The following is a 17,354-nucleotide window of genomic DNA, read 5'->3' as shown; positions in this document are numbered from 1 at the left end:
TTTACCTTCCATGATCATAGCTCATCGAATTTCAATTTTCTCTTTACTTTTTCTTGTTCCATTTTACATATATGTGTGCAGTCTTCTCCCTTTCCTGATTCTTTTTATATCTCAAGAAATTCCTTTTTTTGTTTAAAGAACATTCACATTATCAATAAACTCCCCCCCCCCTCAATTTCCATTTCTCTTTCAATAATCAACTTGAATACACATTTTGTCATGTGAAATCATTTTTGCATATATGTGAGTGTAAGGAAATAGTAAGCTGTGTTTGGGTGGTACTTTGTATATAAGTTTGTATTTGTCTGTTTGTGAATGTGGGATCCAAGGTAGAAAGATTAACAAACACTATCACTAATGGTAACATATTTAGGTGTCAGAAGCAGGACTTCATTTAGCAAGTCTTCACCAATTACAGCTGAATTGATGTTTAAAAACAAACGTTAAAATTCACCAACAACTTCCTTTACTTTATCCTTTTACATCTAGCGAAGAGGCGTGGGGGACGGAAGTTTCAGACGGTATGTAGCAAGGTGTGAGGCCAGTAATACTTTCACTCCACCTTTCTTTAAGCGTTCCTCTAATCTTGTCTCCTGGAAGTGTTGGCCATTTGGAATGGTTGGAGGTTTGAGTATCTGTAATGCGGATTGCATTTGGTAATTTGTGAGATAACACCAGGTGTCTCTTGCGTGGTCAATGAAATCATCAAATATCTAAAATATACATTAAATAAGACTTAGCAAGACTAAGCATGACTTAGCATAACTGTTAGACACCTTATTTATATAGGTTAGTTATTTTAGTTATTTAGCGACGCACCATAGTAGACGCATATTGAACGGGACTAGTGACGTTTGGGATATGTTGGGTTAGAGACCGGAAAATCAGTTAGCGTTAGAACATTCCAGGGTAACGACGTGTTTAGTGACAGAGACTTCTACTGTGGCCTTTTATCATAATAAATATATATTAACTTGTTCATCATCGTTGACTACATCTCTTCACCTGTTACAATCGATGTGCCAGTTCTTGTTTGTGTTGTTGGTCAACTACACGTAATACACCCGAACAATTACACCCAAACGATTGCAGAGTAATTGGTTGACTTCAAGACAGCCTGAACTAGCAACATCACAGTGGCGACCCCGAACCTCGAAGCCGGACCCTTGATGAAGCCGAACATCGTACCGGACCTCGAAGCAGAACGTTTACTCAGGTGAGGGTCGTGCACTCGAAGATATAAGATTTCATCGGAGTACGGCTGAACACAGCAGTATCGCAGAGTGACTTTGTTCTAGATCTACATGCAGTCGTCGCCTGTTTGATCGCACGTTCAACGAGCCGTTAACTCAGGGTGACCTTCGTCAGGACCGTAATCATCGCAACGCCTGATCTTCATATGCTGAATCGACCTACAACCAGAGAAACCGTTCATTCATAACGGGTGAGAGATCGTTAGTGAACCTGTTGGACATATTTTTTCTTCGTCATAGGAGCCACATTGAGTATCAAGTTTTACCTCGTCAGTTTCGAGAAGGACAGTTTGCCCGCTGTCAGAAGTATTGTGAGTACTACAAGTTTGGTAGCTAACTAAATCGAAATCGCTCTGTCGTCTTACTCTTGGAGAGATTCTTGTGGAGCAGTTTGCTCATTGAACCGGTTGCTTGCCACGTTTATAACGGTCACTGTGTTTAACCTTTGGAAGGTTAGTGAAGTAATCTTTATCAGTACTGAACATTGATCTATCTAGTATTCGTCGGTCTAGACCATACCTAGACTTGTTAGCAGTGAAGTTGTGGAAACAGCTACATCCACTTAATTTCGTTGAAAACCGTTAGTCGTATAACGGAACGTCGTCGGAGGTGACCTTGGTCTTACCTAGTCTACATTGGACAGTTTGGTCTAGTGAAGCAGAGTACAACAGCAAACTTCGTCGTACTACCAGAGTAGCAGCAGAAGCAGTGAACTATTTTAGAGAACCGTTATTCGTCAGCCCAGATCAAGTCATCGTCAAGAAAGCCGTTATTCGTCAGCCCAGATCAAGTCATCGTCAAGAAATTCGTTATTCGTCAGTCGTCCAGATCAAGTTGCCGTCAAGAGACTGTTATTTGTCAGTAGTCGTCTACACAGGTCAAGTCATCGCCAGAAGAACCGTTAACCTATTCGTCAGTAACTGTGTACACAAAGTCGTCGGAACTACACATACGGTCATCAACAGTCGTCGAAGAAACTGGAACATTTTGCTGTGGCATATCAGGACATCTGTGGCATTACGTGGGATACTGGTAGCACCGGAGAACAGAGTCAGAACTGGAAGAGAGGCAGTGGAATTTGTTGTGATCTAACATATTCGGGAGTCCGAACAAAGGGATCTTTCTTATCAAAAGCTAAGTGCCATTTTTCTTATTAGTATATGTTTAGATTGCCCTTAGAAATAGATTTTGTCTAAATTTGGTACGTTAGCCTGAGTAAAATCAGGTGGTGCGCCTTAAAACCCGTCGGGGTAGAAGACGTAATTTAGATGAAAAGCTATATTATACGTTTAGGGTTGTAATTTGTTTTGTTTGTGTAAACGTCATATCCGTTGTTGCCTGGTTACTTCGTGACGTTATCATTGTGTGCCATATTGTCATATCCCAACCCATAGCGATAGTCTCATTTTAATTATTTCATTTGTTTATATTATTTTAAATTATTTATTTTTATTAATTTAATTAGATCTGTATTTTTTTTTCACTTAATGATAGAAAGTGCGGGTAGGATTCTTTCATTGTGAATCAGACTAAAATAATTTTAGTTTGAGCGGTTAAAATCAAATATGATTTTGCCATGAGAATAATGCCGAAACTGGCTATGTAGTCAAACACTATCGTCTGGCTAAATTTAGATCTGCAAATTGTTGTACATCTCTTTGGTACAATTTAATTATCTAGACTCTAATTTGAAATATTATTAAGTTGAAGATGAATGAAGGTAGTACATTCTAGATATATATCTTGTTGAAGATATATTTGACATTGTATAAACATATTTGTTTTATACGGTTAAATAGAACCATAATCTACTCTAGATCTAGACTCTAGACAGTCTTTGAATTTACTCTAGACATTTTAGTCATACCAGATTTTAAAATTGATCATAGTTGGTCATACTAGATCTAAAAGTCATAGTGCTCTTGATAACTATAGATCTAAATTGTATTATTATATATACTATAATATACTAGATTTAAATTTGGGTGATACTAGATCTAATATACAGATTTGAATATAACCATAATAACTCAGACTAGATTTATACATTTACTAAATCTATAGATAGAGACATAACATTTAAAATTTGTATAAAAGTGTGGAAAAATTTAAATATAAAATAAGTTTAAAGTATAGCCATAACTAATATAGGCTAAGTAAAAATATATATAAAATATAAAACAAAATGGCTACATCATCATATGTGGACCTTAAGGAGGTTAAGGAAACAGCTATGCAGGATGGAAAGGCCATGGAGTTAAAAGGAAAAGACTTAGCAGCTTATGTACAGCAAGTTGTGAAGGAAGAAACGGAACGTCAAAGACAAGAGATAGAAAGACAAGAAGAAAGGCAAGACAAAGAGAGAGAAAAAATTAGAGAACATGAAGCTAAAATGGAGAAAATGAGATTGGAAAGATGTTTTAATCATGACACATGATAATAATTTAGCAGCACATAGGGGAGTAAAGAAATGTTATAGGAATTTGTCAAAACAAGTATTTTGGCCCAAAATGAAAGCAACAATCAACAAATACATAAACTCATGTGACATATGTCAAAAGAGATCTAACAAAAGCCTAGTGAATAAAGCACCTATTCAAGAAATGGATGAACCTACAGCACCATTTCAGAAAGTATCTATTGATTTAATAGGTCCTTTAATTCAAACTGAAAATAATAACAAATACATTCTAACAGTAATAGACATGTTTAGTAGATACCCAGAGGCAATCCCATTATCAAATACAAGTGCAGAAAATATCATTAATGCCATAACTCAAAAAGTAATTACAAGACATGGTATACCTAAAATTATATTGAGTGATCAGGGATCTCAGTTTAAGTCAGAACAATTTAAGAAATGGACTAAACAATACAATATACAGCACATATACTCTTCGGTTTACCACCCGGAGAGTAACGGTTTATGTGAACGATATGGTGGATCATTAAAAAGATCACTAACAAAGATAATTCAGAATAATCAGAACAAGTGGGATCATTACATTAACTATGTACTATTTGCTCATAGAAACAACATCCATGAAGCAACACAATTCTCACCATATGAAATAATACATGGAAGAAAACCCAGAGATGAATTAGATGTTTTTAAAGAAAATCTAATAGATAATGAGAATAAATTAAATAATGACAGTGAAACAACAATCACAACAGAATTGAAAGAAATATGGACTCAAGCATATAACAACAACAAGAAGTACAAACAAAGTGCTCATGAGAATATAAATAAGAAAAGACAATTGAAAACACTAGAAGTAGGAAACAATGTATTAATATTAATAAATGACCTGAAAAATAAAATTGGTAAACAATGGAAAGGTCCATTTAAGGTGATAAAACAAATTAGTGATGTCAATTATCAAATTGAAATAAATGGGAAAGTTAAAACATATCACATAAATAATTTGAAACTATATCATGATAGAGAAGATGAGTTGATACAAAACATTCAGGAGGAAATAGAAAATAAATTTTCAGAAAGAGAAGAATGCTTGATGATAATAACAAATGAAAATCATAATGAAAATGATATTAAGGAAATACCTGTAATAGAAACAAAAGAGAATCAAACTTGGCAAAAGATTAATCTTAATAATTTAACTAAGGAAAAGTCAAAAGATATAACTAAAATAATACAGGAATACAAAGAAATTTTTTCCAGCATACCAGGAAAAACAAATATTATTAAACATGACATTAAAGTAACAGACACAAAACCTATCAAGCTTAAGCCATATAGAATACCGTTACATTTACAAGACAAAGTAAAGAAAGAAATAGACAATTTACTAGAATCAGGTATAATTGAGCCATCAACATCTCCTTATGCTTCACCAATTGTGATAGCCAAAAAGAAGAATGGAGATATACGGTTATGTATTGATTATAGGAAAATTAACAACATCACAGAATTTGACCCATATCCAATGCCAAATATAGAGGATATTTTACATAAATTAAATGGAGCAAAATTTTTTACTAAATTGGATTTAACTAAAGGTTATTGGCAAATACCTTTAACAGAAAATGCAAAACCTTACACAGCATTTGTAACACCATATGGTATTTTTCAATGGAATTATATGAGTTTTGGATTAGTAAATGCACCTGCCACATTTAATAGAATGATGAACATGATAATTGGAAACAAAGAAAATGTTATTTGCTATTTAGATGACATATGTATTTTTAATAATAGTTGGGAGGAACATTTGGTAGATGTAAAAGAAGTATTCAAAATAATAAAAGAAAGTGGACTTACAATTCAAGCAGAAAAAGTAGAAATAGGATTGGAGGAAATAATTTTCTTAGGACATAAAATAAATAACAACATGATTAGCCCTATTGAAGATAACATAAAGAAAGTACTTAATATTGAAATACCTACAACAAAAAGACAAATTAAAAATATATTGGGAATAGTAAATTATTACAGAAAGTTTATAAAAAACTTAGCAGAAATAGTGAATCCACTAAATGACTTACTTAAAAAAGGAAAACCTCAAAAAGTAGTCTGTAATGAGGAATGTGTGAAAGCTATTGACAGAATTAAAGATGTTTTCAGTCATGAACTAATATTAAGACTACCTGATAAAGACAAAATATTTTATGTCACAACTGATGCATCTGGTAATGCTATTGGTGGTTGTTTAATGCAGAACTATGATAACTTACATCCTATATTATATGTAAGCAGAAAATTGTCAGAGGCAGAGAAAAAATATAGTGTCATTGAAAGAGAAGCCTTAGCTGTAATATGGGTAATTACTAAGCTAGAGAGCTATTTAATAGGAAGGAAATTCATATTATTAACTGATCATAAACCTATTCAGTATATACAGCAAAAGAGCATGAAAAACAGTCGTGTTTATAGATGGTTCTTAGCACTACAGGAGTATAAATTTGAAGTGAAAGCTATTAGTGGATCTGTGAATATTGTAGCTGATCTATTGTCTAGAATGACATTGAAGTGAAACAATTTTGTAAATAAACTATGATTATATTGATTATGTACTATATATTAATATATTGACACCATTTATATGTTATGGAAAAGGGAGATAAGTAAATTTGATGTTAAGCATTTAAAAGTAAGTATGGATATATTTTTTTTTTTTTTTTTGTGTGAATCATTTCATATATCATTGACGAAAGTTAGTTCTATGGAAAAGGGTGAGTATAAAAGAAAAATGGACAAAAGCGTATAAAAGGGTGGTAAGAAAAGAAAAAATTTATTGAATGTGTAAATAAAGTTTGTAATTGTTTTTTGAAATATTGTATTTTATCAGATTACTGTCAGTGAAGAACAATTGTGACTTATGAGGTGCCCATAGGATGCCACATTTTCCTCTATGATGAACTGTATACCAATGAAGATGATTCTGGAATGTTATGAACTGTTATGAACATTGACATGAATATGAGGAACTGTCAAGATGAAGATGTCAAGATGAAGAGATCAAGATTTTATGTTTGTGGTCTTCCCCTTAAATTGAAAATGCCCTTGTAAGACTTGACAGTAGTGGAAAAATATTGACATATTTTTTTTTTCAAGGGGGGGAGGAATCTGTTAGACACCTTATTTATATAGGTTAGTTATTTTAGTTATTTAGCGACGCACCATAGTAGACGCATATTGAACGGGACTAGTGACGTTTGGGATATGTTGGGTTAGAGACCGGAAAATCAGTTAGCGTTAGAACATTCCAGGGTAACGACGTGTTTAGTGACAGAGACTTCTACTGTGGCCTTTTATCATAATAAATATATATTAACTTGTTCATCATCGTTGACTACATCTCTTCACCTGTTACAATCGATGTGCCAGTTCTTGTTTGTGTTGTTGGTCAACTACACGTAATACACCCGAACAATTACACCCAAACGATTGCAGAGTAATTGGTTGACTTCAAGACAGCCTGAACTAGCAACATCACATAACTTAGGACTTAAGGATTCTTGGTGAAAAATATATATTTCAAGATGTCTACACATGCGCCCTGGGCACTTTACACTGAAAACTTTTATTGAGGATTATATCTTTCTAACTGCTCTTATGTCTCTCTTTGAGTCAATCTCACCTTCTCATACCCCCTCTCCTCATCTCCTCACTACTATCCGCGCAACTCAAACAGTTGACAAAAAAACATAAGCCATTCAATATTTTAACATGTAGGGATATACAGTAATCTTTATTATTATTTAATATTATCTGTTGAATTTATTATGTATTCCTATATACCTGAATAGTTTCTCAAAAGTATAACAACTATAATTTCTATTCTCTAAAACTTCCCAGACACGTTTTAAACTTTTTTTTTTTTCTTCTAACTTCACATTTCCATTCAATATAGAAATGAAAATGGAAAAAAAAGAAAAAGGTTTTCAAAGTGGAGAGAAGAAAGGACGAAATGTTGAAATGGCTAACCTCCCTTTGATGGCCGTTTAACAATGGCTTCTATTGCATGCAGTTATCCGCGACCTCTGAGTACGGGCACTCGAGGATGAATGGGCTCCCAATGATGAATTGATGGTGCCGACATGCATGATGATTGCCTGCCCCGACCCGCCCTTGTTTCCCCTCTCCGCCCTGTACTTGCTCACTGCAAGACGTGAAATGGTTGCTGAAGTTGATGGTGAGCGTCTCGGTAACGTCGTTGGGTAGAATCCAGGAACATGTTGATGTGTTTGATTTGGGGATAGCTCGAAATGGAAAAAGTATTCGTTCAATTGTTGTTCTTGTTGTTGTTTTACCCATAAATCATTAGGATAAAATCTTAACGATATTATTGAAGGTGATTTTTAATGGTATATTGCATTTCTTTTTTAAATGATCGGTCGAGATTCTAAGTCATTACAACGCTTATCAACAGACATCAGATCTTAGCAAGTTTAAGAACAATATAGACAAAATTCAGATATTGAGCCACCGACCTTGGAGAGACAAACTCTGAATCCAAGTTATTTATGGGACTTTGAGGTTATAACTAAACAAGGGAAAGGCTTCAGGAGACAATCCTGAGAAAAAAATCATGAGATTAGACAGCTTGCAGCACACAATGTTACATCCAGTCAGAGCCTGTGACGCCACTGATCCCAAACTGTATTGGGTATTTGCAGCTTCTTTGGTGGAGAGAGGGGGGAACTGCTATGTGGACGACAATGTTCTGACCACACCTAACACTAAAGCTTTTAGCATGTCCGTCACGGCAGTTTGAAGGACAGTCTCGTAAGAACACAAATGTGTACTTTTATTTATTTACGCCAATGCAGGAAGACATATCTTTTTATGCCTGTCGCCATCTTGCTTCTGAAAACTCTCTAGCTGGTCTGCAACAACGGTTGAAGTTCTTTGAAAACATTATCAGAGACGAGAGTCCCAATACCTTGTGTCCATAGTAATATGTGAAATGTAAGTTGGGTAAACTTTTTGGTAAAATAACAAGGGATATCTATTTGTGCTTGCTGAGCTCTATCAGGCAGCACTGAAACCTTCTCCCAATTATCCCCTCCATTTACAAACGAGCTTGAAGCTTCCTAGTCCATGAAAGAGAGGCTAAACACAATTAATTTATGTCTTCAAAAGTGCTGAAGGCTTTTCAATGAACTCGGGATTACAAAAAACACTCACAAGTAACTACATAGATAATTGTACAACATAGAAACCTGTGTAAGGATCTTTTATCTGGTCCTACTTATTGATGACTTTAAAAGTCACGTAGTCTGTTACATGTGTAGTTTGTAGAGGTTTCTGTTGATTCAATAGCCCTAAAACAGCTGACATATTAGTAATTAAGTGCCAGAAGTAACAATGGGATGAGGTGGTTAATACATGATGCCACTTTCCTAAGATGAATCTGATAACCCATTGTACGCCGATACATTTGTATAGGTGACGGAATAACAGTAACTCTCTGTATGAAATAATACGTTTTAACTCTTTAAGTAGATATCACGAAACACACATGCTATTAACACACAACAGAACTTCTTTTCAATACTAGTGTTAGGACTCAATCTAAAGACGTTCGGTTCATTCCGTATTTTCTTAGTGACGCGACAGTACATTAAAAGTTAAAACAAAAATAGGTTAAAGGACGAGAGAGAGACCTCCTGTAGTAACACTTAGAAAAAGAGAGAGACCTCCGGTAGTAACACTTAGAAAAAGAGAGAGACCTCCTGTAGTAACACTTAGAAAAAGAGAGAGACCTCCGGTAGTAACACTTAGAAAAAGAGAGAGACCTCCGGTAGTAACACTTAGAAAGAAAGAGAGACCTCCGGTATTAACCTCCGGTAGTAACACTTAGAAAGAGAGAGAGACCTCCTGTAGTAACACTTAGAAAAAGAGAGAGACCTCCGGTAGTAACACTTAGAAAGAGAGAGAGACCTCCGGCAGTAACACTTAGAAAGAGAGAGAGACCTCCTACAGTAACACTTAGAAAAGGAGAGAGAGAGAGGCTTCCTGTTGTAACACTTAGAAAAGGACGAGAGAGAGAGAGAGAGAGAGAGAGAGAGAGACCTCCTGTAGTAACACTCAGAAAAGGACGAGAGAGAGAGAGATCTCCTGTAATAACACTAAGAAAAGGACGAGAGAGAGGGAGAGAGAGAGACCTCCTGTAGTAACACTTAGAAAGAGAGAGAGAGACCTCCTGTAGTAACACTTAGAAAGAGAGAGAGACCTCCTGTAGTAACACTTAGAAAGAGAGAGAGACCTCCTGTAGTAACACTTAGAAAGAGAAAGAGAGACCTCCTGTAGTAACACTTAGAAAGAGAGAGAGACCTCCTGTAGTAACACTTAGAAAGAGAGAGAGACCTCCTGTAGTAGCACTAAGAAAGAGAGAGAGAGGCCTCCTGTAGTAACACTTAGAAAGAGAGAGAGAGACCTCCTGTAGTAACACTTAGAAAGAGAGAGAGAGGCCTCCTGTAGTAACACTTAGAAAGAGAGAGAGAGGCCTCCTGTAGTAACACTTAGAAAAGGACGAGAGAGAGAGAGACCTCCTGTAGTATTACTTAGAAAAGGTCGAGAGAGAGAGACCTCCTGTAGTATTACTTAGAAAAGGACGAGAGAGAGAGACCTCCTGTAGTAACACTTAGAAAGAGAGAGAGAGACCTCCTGTAGTATTACTTAGAAAAGGTCGAGAGAGAGACCTCCTGTAGTAACACTTAGAAAGAGAGAGAGCGACCTCCTATAGTAACACTTAGAAAGAGAGAGAGAGACCTCCTGTAGTATTACTTAGAAAAGGACGAGAGAGAGAGAGACCTCCTGTAGTATTACTTAGAAAAGGACGAGAGAGAGAGACCTCCTGTAGTATTACTTAGAAAAGGACGAGAGAGAGAGAGACCTCCTGTAGTAACACTTAGAAAGAGAGAGAGAGACCTCCTGTAGTATTACTTAGAAAAGGACGAGAGAGAGAGACCTCCTGTAGTATTACTAAGAAAAGGTCGAGAGACAGAGACCTCCTGTAGTAACACTTAGAAAGAGAGAGAGAGACCTCCTGTAGTATTACTTAGAAAAGGACGAGAGAGAGAGACCTCCTGTAGTATTACTTAGAAAAGGACGAGAGAGAGAGAGACCTCCTGTAGTATTATTTAGAAAAGGACGAGAGAGAGAGACCTCCTGTAGTAACACTTAGAAAGAGAGAGAGAGACCTCCTGTAGTATTACTTAGAAAAGGACGAGAGAGAGAGACCTCCTGTAGTATTACTAAGAAAAGGTCGAGAGACAGAGACCTCCTGTAGTAACACTTAGAAAGAGAGAGAGAGACCTCCTGTAGTATTACTTAGAAAAGGACGAGAGAGAGAGACCTCCTGTAGTATTACTTAGAAAAGGTCGAGAGAGAGAGACCTCCTGTAGTATTACTTAGAAAAGGACGAGAGAGAGAGACCTCCTGTAGTATTACTTAGAAAAGGACGAGAGAGAGAGACTTCCTGTAGTATTACTTAGAAAAGGACGAGAGAGAGAGACCTCCTGTAGTATTACTTAGAAAAGGACGAGAGAGAGAGACTTCCTGTAGTATTACTAAGAAAAGGACGAGAGAGAGAGACCTCCTGTAGTATTACTTAGAAAAGGACGAGAGAGAGAGACCTCCTTTAGTATTACTTAGAAAAGGACGAGAGAGAGAGACCTCCTGTAGTATTACTTAGAAAAGGACGAGAGAGAGAGACTTCCTGTAGTATTACTTAGAAAGGGACGAGAGAGAGAGACCTCCTGTAGTATTACTTAGAAAAGGACGAGAGAGAGAGACATCCTGTAGTATTACTTAGAAAAGGACGAGAGAGAGAGACCTCCTGTAGTATAACTTAGAAAAGGTCGAGAGAGAGAGACTTCCTGTAGTATTACTTAGAAAGAGAGAGAGACTTCCTGTAGTATTACTTAGAAAGAGAGAGAGAAGTCCTGTAGTATTACTTAGAAAAGGACGAGAGAGAGAGACTTCCTGTAGTATTACTTAGAAAGGTCGAGAGAGAGAGACTTCCTGTAGTATTACTTAGAAAAGGACGAGAGAGAGAGACCTCCTGTAGTATTACTAAGAAAAGGAAGAGAGAGAGAGAAGTCCTGTAGTATTACTTAGAAAAGGACGAGAGAGAGAGACTTCCTGTAGTATTACTTAGAAAAGGACGAGAGAGAGAGACCTCCTGTAGTATTACTTATGAAAAGGACGAGAGAGAGAGACTTCCTGTAGTATTACTTAGAAAGGGACGAGAGAGAGATACATCCTGTAGTATTACTTAGAAAAGGACGAGAGAGAGAGACATACTGTAGTATTACTTAGAAAAGGACGAGAGAGAGAGACTTCCTGTAGTATTACTTAGAAAAGGTCGAGAGAGAGAGACTTCTGTAGTATTACTTAGAAAGAGAGAGAGACTTCCTGTAGTATTACTTAGAAAGAGAGAGAGAAGTCCTGTAGTATTACTTAGAAAGGGACGAGAGAGAGAGACATCCTGTAGTATTACTTAGAAAAGGACGAGAGAGAGAGACATCCTGTAGTATTACTTAGAAAAGGACGAGAAAGAGAGACTTCCTGTAGTATTACTTAGAAAAGGTCGAGAGAGAGAGACTTCCTGTAGTATTATTTAGAAAGAGAGAGAGACTTCCTGTAGTATTACTTAGAAAGAGAGAGAGACCTCATGTAGTATTACTTAGAAAGGGACGAGAGAGAGAGACATCCTGTAGTATTACTTAGAAAAGATCGAGAGAGAGAGACCTCCTGTAGTATTACTTAGAAAAGGTCGAGAAAGAGAGACCTCCTGTAGTATTACTTAGAAAAGGACGAGAGAGAGAGACCTCCTGTAGTATTACTTAGAAAAGGTCGAGCGAGAGAGACTTCCTGTAGTATTACTTAGAAAAGGTCGAGAGAGAGAGACATACTGTAGTATTACTTAGAAAAGGTCGAGAGAGAGAGACATACTGTAGTATTACTTAGAAAAGGTCGAGAGAGAGAGACATACTGTAGTATTACTTAGAAAAGGTCGAGAGAGAGAGACATACTGTAGTATTACTTAGAAAAGGTCGAGAGAGAGAGACATACTGTAGTATTACTTAGAAAGAGAGAGAGAGAGACATACTGTAGTATTACTTAGAAAAGGACGAGAGAGAGAGACATACTGTAGTATTACTTAGAAAAGGACGAGAGAGAGAGACATACTGTAGTATTACTTAGAAAAGGACGAGAGAGAGAGACATACTGTAGTATTACTTAGAAAAGGACGAGAGAGAGAGACCTCCTGTAGTATTACTTAGAAAAGGTCGAGAGAGAGAGAAGTCCTGTAGTATTACTTAGAAAAGGACGAGAGAGAGAGAAGTCCTGTAGTATTACTTAGAAAAGGACGAGAGAGAGAGACATACTGTAGTATTACTTAGAAAAGGACGAGAGAGAGAGACATCCTGTAGTATTACTTAGAAAAGGACGAGAGAGAGAGACCTCCTGTAATATTACTTAGAAAAGGACGAGAGAGAGAGACATACTGTAGTATTACTTAGAAAAGGACGAGAGAGAGAGACATACTGTAGTATTACTTAGAAAAGGACGAGAGAGAGAGACCTCCTGTAGTATTACTTAGAAAAGGACGAGAGAGAGAGACATCCTGTAGTATTACTTAGAAAGAGAGAGAGAGACCTCCTGTAGTAACACTTAGAAAGAGAGAGAGAGACCTCCTGTAGTATTACTTAGAAAAGGACGAGAGAGAGAGACCTCCTGTAGTATTACTTAGAAAAGGACAAGAGAGAGAGACCTCCTGTAGTATTACTTAGAAAAGGACGAGAGGGAGAGACATCCTGTAGTATTACTTAGAAAAGGACGAGAGAGAGAGACATCCTGTAGTATTACTTAGAAAAGGACGAGAAAGAGAGACTTCCTGTAGTATTACTTAGAAAAGGTCGAGAGAGAGAGACTTCCTGTAGTATTATTTAGAAAGAGAGAGAGACTTCCTGTAGTATTACTTAGAAAGAGAGAGAGACCTCATGTAGTATTACTTAGAAAGGGACGAGAGAGAGAGACATCCTGTAGTATTACTTAGAAAAGGACGAGAGAGAGAGACCTCCTGTAGTATTACTTAGAAAAGGACGAGAGAGAGAGACTTCCTGTAGTATTACTTAGAAAAGGACGAGAGAGAGAGACATCCTGTAGTATTACTTAGAAAGAGAGAGAGACCTCCTGTAGTATTACTTAGAAAAGGACGAGAGAGAGAGACATCCTGTAGTATTACTTAGAAAAGGTCGAGAGAGAGAGACTTCCTGTAGTATTACTTAGAAAGGTCGAGAGAGAGAGAAGTCCTGTAGTATTACTTAGAAAAGGACGAGAGAGAGAGAAGTCCTGTAGTATTACTTAGAAAAGGTCGAGAGAGAGAGAAGTCCTGTAGTATTACTTAGAAAGGTCGAGAGAGAGAGAAGTCCTGTAGTATTACTTAGAAAAGGTCGAGAGAGAGAGAAGTCCTGTAGTATTACTTAGAAAAGGTCGAGAGAGAGTGAAGTCATGTAGTATTACTTAGAAAGGTCGAGAGAGAGAGAAGTCCTGTAGTATTACTTAGAAAAGGACGAGAGAGAGAGACCTCCTGTAGTATTACTTAGAAAAGGACGAGAGACAGAGACCTCCTGTAGTATTACTTAGAAAAGGACGAGAGAGAGAGACTTCCTGTAGTATTACTTAGAAAGGTCGAGAGAGAGAGAAGTCCTGTAGTATTACTTAGAAAAGGTCGAGAGAGAGAGAAGTCATGTAGTATTACTTAGAAAAGGTCGAGAGAGAGAGAAGTCCTGTAGTATTACTTAGAAAAGGTCGAGAGAGAGAGAAGTCCTGTAGTATTACTTAGAAAAGGTCGAGAGAAAGAGACCTCCTGTAGTATTACTTAGAAAAGGTCGAGAGAGAGAGAAGTCCTGTAGTATTACTTAGAAAAGGACGAGAGAGAGAGACCTCCTGTAGTATTACTTAGAAAAGATCGAGAGAGAGAGACCTCCTGTAGTATTACTTAGAAAAGGTCGAGAAAGAGAGACCTCCTGTAGTATTACTTAGAAAAGGACGAGAGAGAGAGACCTCCTGTAGTATTACTTAGAAAAGGTCGAGCGAGAGAGACTTCCTGTAGTATTACTTAGAAAAGGTCGAGAGAGAGAGAAGTCCTGTAGTATTACTTAGAAAAGGTCGAGAGAGAGAGACATACTGTAGTATTACTTAGAAAAGGTCGAGAGAGAGAGACTTCCTGTAGTATTACTTAGAAAAGGACGAGAGAGAGAGACATACTGTAGTATTACTTAGAAAAGGTCGAGAGAGAGAGACTTCCTGTAGTATTACTTAGAAAAGGTCGAGAGAGAGACCTCCTGTAGTATTACTTAGAAAAGGACGAGAGAGAGAGAGACATACTGTAGTATTACTTAGAAAAGGTCGAGAGAGAGACCTCCTCTAGTATTACTTAGAAAAGGACGAGAGAGAGAGACTTCCTGTAGTATTACTTAGAAAAGGTCGAGAGAGAGACCTCCTGTAGTATTACTTAGAAAAGGTCGAGAGAGAGAGACATACTGTAGTATTACTTAGAAAAGGACGAGAGAGAGAGAAGTCCTGTAGTATTACTTAGAAAGGGTCTCGAGAGAGAGACTTCCTGTAGTATTACTTAGAAAGAGAGAGAGAGAGACATACTGTAGTATTACTTAGAAAAGGACGAGAGAGAGAGACATACTGTAGTATTACTTAGAAAAGGACGAGAGAGAGAGACATACTGTAGTATTACTTAGAAAAGGACGAGAGAGAGAGACATTCTGTAGTATTACTTAGAAAAGGACGAGAGAGAGAGACATACTGTAGTATTACTTAGAAAAGGACGAGAGAGAGAGACATACTGTAGTATTACTTAGAAAAGGACGAGAGAGAGAGACATACTGTAGTATTACTTAGAAAAGGACGAGAGAGAGAGACCTCCTGTAGTATTACTTAGAAAAGGTCGAGAGAGAGAAGTCCTGTAGTATTACTTAGAAAAGGACGAGAGAGAGAGAAGTCCTGTAGTATTACTTAGAAAAGGACGAGAGAGAGAGACATACTGTAGTATTACTTAGAAAAGGACGAGAGAGAGAGACATCCTGTAGTATTACTTAGAAAAGGACGAGAGAGAGAGACCTCCTGTAATATTACTTAGAAAAGGACGAGAGAGAGAGACATACTGTAGTATTACTTAGAAAAGGACGAGAGAGAGAGACATACTGTAGTATTACTTAGAAAAGGACGAGAGAGAGAGACCTCCTGTAGTATTACTTAGAAAAGGACGAGAGAGAGAGACATCCTGTAGTATTACTTAGAAAGAGAGAGAGAGACCTCCTGTAGTAACACTTAGAAAGAGAGAGAGAGACCTCCTGTAGTATTACTTAGAAAAGGACGAGAGAGAGAGACCTCCTGTAGTATTACTTAGAAAAGGACAAGAGAGAGAGACCTCCTGTAGTATTACTTAGAAAAGGACGAGAGAGAGAGAAGTCCTGTAGTATTACTTAGAAAGGGTCGAGAGAGAGAGACCTCCTGTAGTATTACTTAGAAAAGGTCGAGAGAGAGACCTCCTGTAGTATTACTTAGAAAAGGACGAGAGAGAGAGACATACTGTAGTATTACTTAGAAAAGGACGAGAGAGAGAGACATACTGTGGTATTACTTAGAAAAGGACGAGAGAGAGAGACATTCTGTAGTATTACTTAGAAAAGGACGAGAGAGAGAGACATCCTGTAGTATTACTTAGAAAGAGAGAGAGAGACATCCTGTAGTAACACTTAGAAAGAGAGAGAGAGACCTCCTGTAGTATTACTTAGAAAAGGACGAGAGAGAGAGAAGTCCTGTAGTATTACTTAGAAAAGGTCGAGAGAGAGTGACCTCCTGTAGTATTACTTAGAAAAGGTCGAGAGAGAGAGACTTCCTGTAGTAACACTTAGAAAGAGAGAGAGAGACCTCCTGTAGTATTACTTAGAAAAGGACGAGAGAGAGAGAAGTCCTGTAGTATTACTTAGAAAAGGTCGAGAGAGAGAGACCTCCTGTAGTATTACTTAGAAAAGGTCGAGAGAGAGAGACCTCCTGTAGATACACTTAGAAAGAAAATAGATTCACAACAGTTTTGAACATGAAACCCCAATATAAGTTTGTCTCCTTTTATTATAGATTTTGAAATACAAAATTTTCTTTTCTAATTAACTCCCTTTCATATTCCAAATCTTTTGTTTAGAAACTTAAATGAACAAAGCCAAGTGTAATTGAACTTCCTGTTTACACTTTACTTGGAACCTTGGACCGTATATCGCGTGATCTTGTTCCTATCTGTTTAAACATGGTTAACATTTTGAACACCATTATTTTCATAAAATAGAAACTACGAAGATACAACATCATCATAATAGTCAAATGTACTGTTACAACAACAATTTGAAATTGAAAGAGATATAAATTTATGAAAGAAGAATTTCCTACTTGGTTGCTTACACTTCACAGGTTGACTGGCCAATCAAATCTTTTCACACACGTACACTTCACTTGTAGACTGGCCAATCAAATCTTTGCACACACTTACGTTTCAGAAAAGTTCAATAAAAATGAGGTACACTATAAATTCGGGGCATTTTGGCTTT

At 37.0% G+C, this 17,354-nt stretch overlaps 1 long non-coding RNA gene across 1 annotated transcript; it reads left to right on the top strand.

Annotated features, from left to right (window-relative positions):
* The first annotated feature begins 770 nt into the window (after positions 1-770).
* On the top strand, positions 771-7,057 carry LOC129925216 (uncharacterized). The gene is made up of 2 exons (XR_008777008.1): positions 771-2,973; positions 6,566-7,057. It is a non-coding gene; the product is annotated as an uncharacterized LOC129925216 (long non-coding RNA).
* Positions 7,058-17,354: the final 10,297 nt, after the last annotated feature.

This window comes from Biomphalaria glabrata, chromosome 3, assembly GCF_947242115.1.
Source record: "Biomphalaria glabrata chromosome 3, xgBioGlab47.1, whole genome shotgun sequence".
In the NCBI taxonomy this organism is placed as follows: domain Eukaryota; kingdom Metazoa; phylum Mollusca; class Gastropoda; family Planorbidae; genus Biomphalaria; species Biomphalaria glabrata.
The sequence above is the reverse complement of the archived record's forward strand: the minus strand, read 5'-3'. Positions and strand labels throughout refer to the sequence as shown.